This window comes from Poecilia latipinna, unplaced genomic scaffold (assembly GCF_001443285.1).
Source record: "Poecilia latipinna isolate Pla-1442-1.1 unplaced genomic scaffold, P_latipinna-1.0 Scaffold1860, whole genome shotgun sequence".
Lineage (NCBI taxonomy): Eukaryota > Metazoa > Chordata > Actinopteri > Cyprinodontiformes > Poeciliidae > Poecilia > Poecilia latipinna.
The window spans coordinates 25,514-35,575 of NW_015114476.1; the positions used below are offsets into that span (position 1 = coordinate 25,514).

Here is a 10,062-nt window from a genome sequence, read left to right on the forward strand (position 1 = left end):
TTTCTTTAAAAGTAATTTAAAAAAATTTTTTTTTTTTTTTTTTTTTTTTTTTTTTTTTTAGGTCTAAGAACCATGATAAAAAATGGTAACACTTTATTTGAAGGGGTGTGCATGACACTGTCATAAAAATGACATTACACCTGTCAAGCCTGGCAAAGTTGCTCTAAAAGTTGCATCGAAAGTGCATTAAAAGTGCCAACTTTGCATTAAATTATAATTTTCAAAATCATGCAAAGTTGGCATTTTTAATGGACTTTCAATGCAACTTTTAGAGCAACTTTGCATTAAAAGTGTCATTATTTACCAAATGACTCTTCATGACAACAGTCATAAACATTCATAAAGACTTCTTTATGTTCATGACAGGTGTTATGTCATGTTTTTGACAGTGTCATGTCCGTCTTATGCACACCCCTTCAAATAAAGTGTTTCCAAAAAAATAATAAAAATCTAATTTGGTAGAACAGGAAAGGAGCATTCAGCATCCTGAGGAAGACAGTCACATGCATTGCTCACTTGTGATTTTACCCATTCTACCACACAAACTGTCTACAAATGCTGGAGATATTGGGGGTCATTTGCATGCATTCTTATGAAGAATGTCCCAGTACTTTTCTCAGCTTTAAGCAAGCTTCAGTTTTGGAGTCTTGCACAGTCGGGACGTACAGAGCCAACTGAGGTTGAGTCTTTTATTATTATTTTTTTAATAAGTGTACCACCTATTTCCAGGTCTTCCTGAAGCTTTGTCCGAGTTTCTTCTTGGCTCTTTGACAACTCTATTAATTATTCCTTCGACTCATCTGTTAGAAATCTTACAGGAGGCACCTGGCCTAGGTTTTTGTGAAATTAACTTTTTTTACAATTTCAGGTTTTCTCCAGCTTTGCCTTTAAATTCACTAATTTGTAAACAGTGGTCATAGTAAACGTGTCGGTCCCTCTGCTCAGAATGGAGCTGGTTTGTTGAAGTGAATTTATTTATTTATACTTTAATTTACTGTAACACTGAAGGATTTATGGGTCAGTGTTGGAAGCTGTAGAGATCATCTCACTAAAGACAGTTTGCATTGAACGGCTATCATTTTGAAGCTGACAGCTGCAGGAACACTGGACCTAATGAGCCAGTTCTGGTTTGTGTCTATCCGGGTTTTGATGGTATAGAAACGCACACCCTGAGGTTTTGGTCCAGATCAATTGGGTTAAATTAAAGTCTAATGAACAGCTGTAGCATGAAATGTGTACATAATGTGATCCTAAGCTAATGGTATTAAATGCATTATTGAATTTGTTCAGTTTTTGTTCCAGATTAAGGTCTGTATGCGTGTCCATTTGACTTTCCATGGTTTGTTTCTGATATTGCAAATCCTCAAAAAAAAAGTACTCGCACCCACAAAGCTATTCCAGATTTTATTGCATTATAACCTCAAACTATGATGCAGTTTATTTATGTAGAAGACCAACACAAAGTAGACCTCAACTGCATGTTGGACAGAAAAGGACAAAAAACAAATAAAATAGCAAAATTGTAGCATACATTTGCATTTAGTTATCTTTATTGTATTTCAATTATTATTATAATTAAGAATAAGTGCAAGACTTAATAACAGACTTTATCTTCATCTAATCCGAGAGAGTTTGAGCTATTTTACAGTCCTTTTGAAGTTCAAAGCTCAGACATACCCCAAAAATATATAGAGCTGTATTTGCAGTATCCAATGGTTCTGCAATCTATGAAATCAGGGGGCTGAAAAAAATATAAAATGTAAGTTAGAGTTTTATTTGTAGAAGAAAAAAACTCAACTAAATAATTTATCTCTCACTTTGCACACATGTTTTACATTTTGTTGCCCTAAAATGACATTAATTTGTTTGAAATGTGTGGTTGTAGTGTGACAAAGATGGCAAATGGTTCACGGGACATTGAATGCCTTTGGGCATTGTACTATATAGTTATTCATAGAGAATAGCTCAAAAACTGCGCCTTCCAGATAGACACGTACAGGATTGACACAGCGCAAACCCATTTGCCCGTACTGACACATATACTACAAGTCCGTGCTTGCCAACAGCTCTGATAGGCTAAACAGGCGCTAAACACAAGGTAATCCCAGGTAGGTCCTTAATCCGCTGCAGACGGTTCGGTTCCTTGTGGACGTTGCCAAAGTAGCTCATTAAGCACATTCAACGCCCCACTTTTTTTTTTTTTTCCTTTTTTCTTTTCCTGTTAGTGTGTGCGCAAAGGAGCTGAGCTTCTGGCTGACCTGCTCCTCTTACGCCCCTGCTGGTTCTCCTCTCGGTGGGCTCCGGGATGCTTCATGGTGTTTGTGCCATCTAGGGTTTTCCGCTGTTCTATTGCAGCCTTTCCGGCACAGAGACCCTACATCTACTCCATCTACACGCTCTCCGGACGAGCAAGTCGCCTCTGAAATATTAAAGATAAACTCTCAACTTTGTTGCTTTGGATTTTTCCGTCTCCTTTTGAAAGAATCCCTGCTTTCTGTTCGGATAACTACTTTGGATATTGCAACCATTCCAAGGACGAGGATTCGATTAGCGGAGAGCAGACAGGGGGGGGAAGACCTGTTTGTGCGAATGTAGCGACTTTTCCGGCGAGGAAATGCACTGACAACTGCAGCGAGCTGGTTATTTTTACTACAAAAAGAATGCTGTGAAGCTCCATGTCGCAGCTTGGCTTCCGGCTAAAAAAGCGCAGATTTAACGCAGCATCTGCTGGTGCGGGGAGGGAAAAAAACTCGTCTAGAGCGAGAGAAGGAGCGATATGCGGTCGGCGTGCGCCTGGTTTTGCGGTTCTTCTGGAATTAGTGGAGGAATGGAAAGGGAGCGGCTGTAAGGTTCAAACCTTGAGAAGGGGGGGGGGGAAAGGAGTTTTGTGTTTGGCACGTAATGGATCATTATCCGCCGGTGCAGGTAAGAAATAACATCAAAAGCCTCCAGAGATTAGATGTGTTCTGTTTCATGTTTGTTCTTCATCTGCTGCATGCATGCACGGTTATCATGAAGAGTCAGTTTACATTTGTGCAGGCAAGGTGGGGTGTTTATTGGATGAAGGGTGATTCAGTCTTCGGACAATTACTGCTTCTCACAGAAAGTAACCTGATCAGCGAGGAGCTGCTGGACCTCTCAGTTGGACATTTAATTGAATTAACAATGTACATCTGAAGTCACATTTGTGCTTGTGTGTGTGCGCACGCAGGAGAGCAGCGTCGATTAAGTCTGTTTGTGAGATTTTTTTTTTCTCCCAAAATGTTCCCTTGTAATTCACAAAGCTTCGTATTCAACTCTCTCTAAGTTGTACGAATGGGCTGCTGTGTGTGTGTGTGTGTGTGTGTGTGTGTGTGTGTGTGTGTGTTGCGAAATTCCCTTGACATCCTAAGAAAAATATTGGCTCGTGCGTGTGCAAGCAAACGCAGCTATTTATATGCTCGTGTGTATGTTTGAGGTTAGCGGGCTCTATGGCCGCCATGAGGCACCAACTCCACCACCTTCTGTAATCACCACCCTCTTGTGGATTACATGGCAGTTGCGGAGTCGCAGTGAGAAATCGGTGTCCGGAGGTGGAGACCAGCCGGTCGGACTGTGCATGCAGTTCAGCACCGTGGACAGCGCACCCAAGTCTAACTGCCGCAGGAGGCAGCGTTTCCACTCCCACAGTGGGGGCTTTTTTTTTTTTTTTTTTTTTTTTTTTTTTTAATCGGTACTTGCTTGGCTATTTACCCCCTTTCTAAACTGCCATCATATTTTAAGCATAAGCTTTTTTTTTTTTTTTTTTTTTTTTTTTGCAAGCAAAGTCACTGTACTGAAGAAAACACTACAATGACTCAGTGGTAGGTGCGCTCTCTCTCTCTCTCACACTCTCTCTCTCTCACTCTCTCTCTCTCTCTCTCTTTGTGTGTATATATATATATATATATATATATATATATATATATATATATATATATATATATATATATATATATATATATATATATATATATATAATTTGCAGAAGCAAAAGAGAGCAAAGAGAATAGAGGAGAAACAGCTCACCGGTTGTTTTAGATCAGTGTCAGTCCAAGACATTAATCTCTTCTGGCTTGATTAATATCCACCTCTTCTCAAGCTCACTCACCCTGTCTCTGCCATTTCATATGTCACTGGAAAAATTAAACACTTTGCCACTGAATATTTGAATTCAACTTCCACTTTCTAGTTCTTTCTCAGCAACAATGTTGGACCCCTATTGAGTGTTTTGAAGCTTTCAAAAAAAAATTTTAATCAGCTTTTTTTCCTGGCTTTTTCTGGTGACAAGCAATATTTGCTATATTTCCTAAAGGTTTTCATTATTATTATTTGCTGAACATGAAAGGAATTCCCTCAGGAAACAAGTTCCTGTGAAGCTACTTTTACTTTAGTATCTTGACTTTTCTTACTAGATTACTCACGTTAGGTGACTTGACAGTTTCCCAGACAGTAAGGCTTCAGCTACCCATCATCTCCATTGAAGTTGTTTATATTCAGCATTCAGCTTGCTGATACATCAGTGGCACACAATATATGGATTTTTTAAGCTTGAAGCAACAATAAGTTGACAGCAAATTGTTAGATTAGCACAAAAACATACCACAAAGTAATTTTTGCTAAATGTAGGCCAAAGAGGCAGTTTCATTAAAATTCAGATATTTCAGTAAATTTGCCAAAATATTTGGATCTGCTCAGGTCTGTTCTGGCCTTTGAGAAACATCTAACTTTGCAGGCACTTAATGCCATGTTATCTCTTGCATGATTTACTAGCATATGATTTGCATATCCAGAAACTGTTCACACCTAGAAAGTATTTAGAGCATGTTTAAAATTTGAAAGCATCTCAGCCTTTTAGGTACCAAACAATAAGATGGCTGCTAAAAGCTACGGTGGTGTAAACATCTAAGGTCAATCATTGAAAGATTTTCTTAATTATGTGAGTTGAGGTTTTGTCTAGTCCAAGTTATGGTATATTGGGAAATATTTTGTTGGCAAATGTTATGCTAGTTGATACATATTTTGCTATATTTGCCATCCCAATATGTACAATTGCTATATATATAAATTTATGACTAAAAGTGATGTCAGGAATAGTTTAAAAGATAATTAATTATGCAATTCTATTTGTTAAATGTGTACTTAGGAGCTAAATATTTTTACTATGTACCTCAAGCTGCTAAATGCTACATAAGTCGATGTTTAGCTCAGGACCTATTTGGGAAAGAGTTGTTTTGTTGCATTATCTAAAAATTATTAGGAAAATTCAATATTCATAAAAAAAAGAGTTTTGGCTTTGCTGACCCTTGTGAATTAAAATAACTGTTTTGTTGTTTGCTTGTTTTTAGAAATTTGATCGTAATTTGAACGGTTGTTTTAAAATGTATTCTGACATCTCAAACTACTGTTGTCATATTTTATTTTCAAAAGTATTCAGAATAGATAACTTTTATATTCATTATATGAAAACATGAAGTTACTGTAGTTATTCTAAAAACCTACACAAAAACCATCCAAAATTTGGACATTAAATGCTGTCTTTAAACCTTTTACGATACGTTTCCCAACTTTCCGCTGAATGTTGGAAAGCTGTTTTGTTCATGTTTTGGATTCAGTTCTCCCATGTCCATCGCATTAAAAACAACATAGACAATCAGATTAAATAAACTCCGATTAAATGTCCCAAAATATCACGTGAACAGAACCAGGGGCCTCAGTTACATTGCATTTATATGATTCTATGTTGACATCAACACCATCAGCCAGTAAATGTAACTAAACACGTTTAAGGGAATTTAATTTGGTTTTATTACATCTTCGCAATTGGCCACAAAAACATCCAATTTGTACTAAATTCAAATGTTTCTGTTTCAGTTAACTAAATACAGCTTATTGTGCCCCTTAAAGTAGATAATCATGTTGTTTTTGCCAGGGAGCCACACGAGCGAGACATTAATTAATTCTTACTCTGCATTCATTGTTATTCACGCTGCTCGCCACAAACAGTCACAACATTAGTGTCAGCTCCGCTCATCTGATATGGCGGTATCAGTGGCGTTTGTCTCTCAACGCGAGACGCCAGGATGACGCTGGAGGGTTAATGCCTTCTGTTGAGGCCGCTCGCCGAAATTGATAGGGCCGCTTTGACAGATGAGGTAACCTGCGATTGCAGGCGAACGCAATTTACGGGTGCGGCAGATGGATACAGAGGACACCGGGAGAAGTAGGGCAGTTTTACCTCGGGGAGAAGCTTGGCATGTACAGAAGGCTCCCGATGACTGTTGGAAAGTTGTTGTTTTGCGATGGAAATTACACGGCGACGAGTAGCAGGGAGATGTAGCGGAGGCTGTTCCACTAAACTTTGAAGGAGATCATTTTGGGTTCAGTTCTTGGCCCAAAGGAGAAAAATGAAACAGAGAATAATTAGGGATTTGACGTCGAAGCGCAGAGGAATGCAAATCTCTGCTCACCTTCCTTGGCAAAACTGTTTGAAAGGGATTGAAAACACACAAATAAATCCAAACTGAAAGGTTGCGAGGCTCTAACATGCAGCCAGTCAAACACATTTGATCCAGGGAGTAATAATGGATTTACAGTAAAGCTCATCTGGGAATAGAGCGCAGCTGCAGAGCATTTTCATCACGGTCCCTCACCTCAGATTGCCATGAATTACAGGGACACATTTTCCTGTTGAATTATTGCTGCGGTTGTCACTGAGTTGGTCTTTTGTTTGTGTTTGTGCCCTGCAACTGTGGCCCTGCTGCAGCATCAGCTGCCGGGGTGGAAACCTCACATGCATTGTTCTTTTTTTTTTTTTTTTACTCCTCTTTTAAACTGATGTGATACAAATTTGATGACCATCCAAGACTTGAATACTCACAGTGCACAGTCAAATTTGTATATATTTCATTATGTTCTTTTTCTTTGTGAAAAACCAAGCCAAACTGAACATTTTTATTGGCTAAACATTTATAAAAAAAAATGTTAATTAACTTTTTGGTCTTGGTGTTCAGAATACATTCTTCAATGGCTGTTTTTCTTTTTTTTACTTTTAATAATTCAGCTTTGGTTTCTGGCTTTTTTGACTAAAATTAGAAGTTGTGGTAAAACTACAGTAGCTTTTGACATTTTTTGTTAAAGCAATCCAGGTGAGACCACATGAGCAGTTTGGCCCAACAGTTCATGCATTTCATTTCTTTAGGGAAATCCTAAGTGTTTTACTGCAATAAGAAATACTTATTCACATATTCAGAAACCCAAGAAAGACAAAGGAACGTCAAGTGTGGAGGTTTTGAAAAGCATGGCTTGAACTAGAAGTTTTCAGCATAAAAAAAAGGCTGCCTCTTTTTTCTTGTATTTATTTTTTTTGTTTCTCCAGCTGCCTCCAAAGACTCAAGAGTGGGATCTGTAGCTTCCTACTAGCTGAAATTGAAAGCAGCAACCCTGAAGTCTTTTCAGAGTCATCCATAGCTCTCCTTTCATGTGGTTCCAGTCGCATCCCACTGGTGTTAGAATGGTGAGACTGAGCGAAAAGGTGAAGCCAATGTAATTTTCACAGCAATTTCTAGCAATTATAACTCGCTATTCATTTGCTTTACATCAGTAATGTAGTTACAAGAAGTGAAATTTATACTATTAACCTGTGACTAACCAAAATCAATGAGATTTTATTTGCAAACCCCTTGATATGGTGAAAAAGTAAAAAAGAGAGAAGTGATCAAGCATTCAAACAGCATCAGTCAAACCAGAAAATGCTAAACCTCATAAACAAAAGAAGATTTTGACTACTAAAATACAATAACTAAAATAGAAATGCATAAGGTTGCATTGTGTTTATAAAATCTCACATGCTGTGATGTAATTTTATGGTTTTCTGAGACTTCTTGTAGCATCTTGCAGTCTGCTTTAGGCGTGAACTTGCATTGGGAATGTTTGCAGTTGTTTTAAATGACTCAATATGCTGGGTGCCTATTTAATGATTGCCTCAAAATAGCTCTTATGATGTCACTGTGATGTTCACTTTCACGTCAACACTCAGGAGCACAGAAAACTAAATGTCTGAGTCCTACCTAAACAAGCAAACTTTCTTTATAATGCCGAGTAACAATGTTCTACTGATGTTCACCTGATGTAGGTGGAAAAACAACATGGCATGTACTGAGATAAACTTTTGCTTCCTGTCTCAGCAAACGGATGATAAGGTGCAGATACATTTCAAGTATTAGCTTAATATCTTGTTTGCGTCCGCCTGCCTGCGTTTCATTCAGGTGGCCTCGCTGCTGATCCGGCTGCGCTTTGATCTACTTCCTGCTCTAACCGGCGCAGCAGGAAGCATTTCGCTCCCGAGTGAATCAAAGCGAGCTCCGGGTTTTGGAGGGCTGAGCCGGCGTGGCGCTCTGGAGGCGACCTCCGGGAGCTTCCTTCCTTTTGTGAAGCAGAAGTTTGGAACGTCACTTTGCCACAGCTCACTGACCAGCAGCGCGACTGCGGGGACACAGACGACACCGGATGTGAAACACGAGAGCGTTTAGTCGTTTTCTGCTGGAACCAGCGTGTCTGGGGCTCAAACTCTTGCTGCCATCGCAGCTAAGCACTTTAAATACATTAGGAGGGAAAACAACACCACATGGTCGGGTTACAGAGGACCAAATCCACCTTTTGGGTTTCATATGCTTTATTCTGTTTAATTTCCAACTTCAGCGGAGCCCGCTCTGCTGTGACCTCTTTCTCTCCTCCCACATGGCTGCTTTGCTGTTGTTGCTGCTGCACTTTTGAGCACAGTGGTGCCCATCAGGTAATGGCAGGTTCATTTATCTAAGTCAGCAGTTGCAGCCCACTCCAGCTGGATTTCAACCGACTTTTAGGTTTTAAAAGCCTGCAAGCTGCTTAGACTGAAGGACCAAGCACAAATATAGACTGTGGAAAACATGACATTATGTTCCTTTTGTTTGCATTTAAAGCAGACCTTATTTTGTGCCACTTTAAAGTTTGTAAGGACTGTCGTTCTCTGAGGGTTTATTTCAACCATTCCCTCGTTGTCTGAGGCTTGGCTCCCTGTCAGCAAACTCAAGGTGTAATGTACCGCTGCCTGTTACAATAATTTACAACTCACAGTCTTCATGGATCACAGCCTTGGAGGAAAAAGGTGGCAGAAACGTCTGCCAACGTAGAAGCCAGTGAGGGGTGATTAGCTAAAACTGTTTTTGACAGAAACCGTTCTGCTAAAGCTGCTGCCTTTCTCCACACATCTGTCTCTTCTCTCTTTACTTGGAATTTATATTCCAGTCAAACTCCAGTATTTTAAGACACCAAATGCAACACTTTTGTTTACTTGTTATTTAAAGCGTGATAAGAAAATGTTTCATACATCTATAAAAGAAATCTGAAAAGCATTGTGTAAATATAGTCCACTTATTTGCTCCATCTCTTTGTGAACGCTGCTGTCTTGTGAAGGCCTCTTTTTTTTTTTTTTTTTTTTTTAAAAAACATTGGTGTAAGTAGAAAGAATTCAACAAAACTGCAAATGTACCAAAACATGGCCATCCACCTTAATGGATAAGCTGGACACAGACAGCTTTAAAGGCAGAAGCAACCCATCGGCCTGTGGTAATTTTGGAGGAGCGGAATAGGTCAGGTGGGAGGATCAGTCGACAGGGTAACTACTTTAATGTGCACTTGAAAAAAAAATCTTACCTTCATGAAAGAGTGGGACAGAGAAAGTGGTAAGAGTTGATCAGAAGGTGGATGGAGCTAAATAACGGAGAATCTGGGAAGACGAACTGCTAAACACCGCCAGAAGCTGGTGATGGAGGTTTACCTTCCGACTTGATAAGTGAACAAGCAGCCACAGCTATTATGGAATAGTTTAGATTAAAACATTTGCAAAATTTATATCTAACTGAGAATTTGTGCAAGTCTTGAAAAGTGATAACTCTCGGATGCTGTACATCAAATCTGACATCGAGTTTGGGCTAGTTTAAAAAAAAAAAAAAAAAAAAAAAAAAGGGAAAAAAAATTTCAAAGTGGACGCATGCACCTTGGGGA

At 39.0% G+C, this 10,062-nt stretch overlaps 1 long non-coding RNA gene across 1 annotated transcript in view; it reads left to right on the forward strand.

Moving 5' to 3' along the window:
* Positions 1–2,043: 2,043 nt before the first annotated feature.
* The window catches only part of LOC106934790 (uncharacterized), a 90,215-nt gene continuing 82,196 nt past the window's right edge, over positions 2,044–10,062 (forward strand). Inside the window, exon 1 of the long non-coding RNA XR_001421767.1 lies at positions 2,044–2,925. This is a non-coding gene — a long non-coding RNA (uncharacterized LOC106934790). The remainder of the gene's footprint in view (positions 2,926–10,062) is intronic.